This window comes from Phytophthora parasitica, assembly GCF_000247585.1.
Source record: "Phytophthora parasitica INRA-310 unplaced genomic scaffold supercont2.7, whole genome shotgun sequence".
In the NCBI taxonomy this organism is placed as follows: Eukaryota; Oomycota; class Peronosporomycetes; order Peronosporales; family Peronosporaceae; genus Phytophthora; species Phytophthora nicotianae.
Window position 1 is genome coordinate 2063232 of NW_008648993.1, and position 1372 is coordinate 2064603.

Consider the following 1372-nt stretch of genomic DNA (forward strand, 5'->3'; position numbering starts at 1 on the left):
TCCGGCAACCATCCGTTGCCGTCCCTGCTTGCGCAATCGTACAGTCGGCGCCCGAACCGGTCCAGAGAACCGTGATCATGGTCAACTTCCAACACTCCTCCTCGGTCGTCGCACTCTCGATCGCTCTTCAGTCCTTCAAGTTGAATATCTGCCGCAACTCGGCGATTCTCGGAGCAGGTAGCGCCTTGGTGAGAAGATCCGCCATCATCAGCCGCGACTCCACGTACTCGGGCTTCACAGTCCCTTTCCTAGCGTAGTCACAGATGAACTTGATGCGGATGTCCACGTGCTTGGCGCTAGCCATGCTCTCCTCAGACTCCAGCTGCTTGATCGCAGCCTGGTTATCCATCTTCATAGGCACTGGCTCCACTACCTTGAAGCCAAGCTCTTGTACCAGCTCCCGCAGTCCCAGCAGCTCGCGTCCGACGTGTGAGGCCGACGTGAACTCCGCCTCCATCGTGGAGAGCGCCACGCCGGTCTGCTTCTTACAGATCCACTGCACTACAGCCCCGTCCATCGTCACGACTCCTCCGGACACCGACTTTCTGTCCCCTTTGTCGGCAGCGAAGTCGGCATCGCTCCAGCTCTCTATCGCGACCATGCCGTCGCTCCTTGCAGACGCCTGCACGGTCAGCTTCAAGCTTTTCGTGCTCTTCAAGTACCTGGCAACCTTCTTGGCCAGCTTCCAGTCGGTCGTGGTAGGCTGGTGCGTTCTCCGCGTGGCCTTGTGCACCGCGAAGCTGATGTCGGGCCTCGTACAACGTGCAATCCAGAGTAGGCTCCCCACGAGCGACTGGAAGCTGCGGATCGCCGGCTCACCCGGGGATCCCGCCCTTTCCAGCAACTTCGGCTCGTTGCACACCGCCTCATTGCTCTCATCGCCGACCTGGGTACGCACACCGTTCGCGTCCGCGAGTCCGTGCTGCTCGAGCAGCTCCTCAATCGTTGTCTGTTGATCCAGCGTGTAGCCCTCTTCCCTGCTGAGATCCACACGCATACCGAGGAACTTCCTCACCTCTCCGAGGTCCTTCACTGACAGAACGCTCATGCACTGGAAGAAATCGTCCACCAGCTCCGGCTTGGACGCGGTGACGAGCAGGTCGTCTACGTACACGCCCACGATCGTCATCTCGCCGTCCTCCCGCTTGTAGTACAGGCACATATCAGTCACGCAGCGCGTGAAACCTGCCTCCACCAATTTAGCGTGCAACAGCTTGCTCCACAGCCGACCAGCCTGGCGCAGGCCGTACAGCGACTTCTTTAAGCGCAGCGCGAGCTCCCCCTTGCCACTCGCACCCAACTTGCGCATCACCTCTTCGCTGATCACCATCCCCTGTGGGATCTTCAAGTATATCTCTAGGTGCTGCTCCTT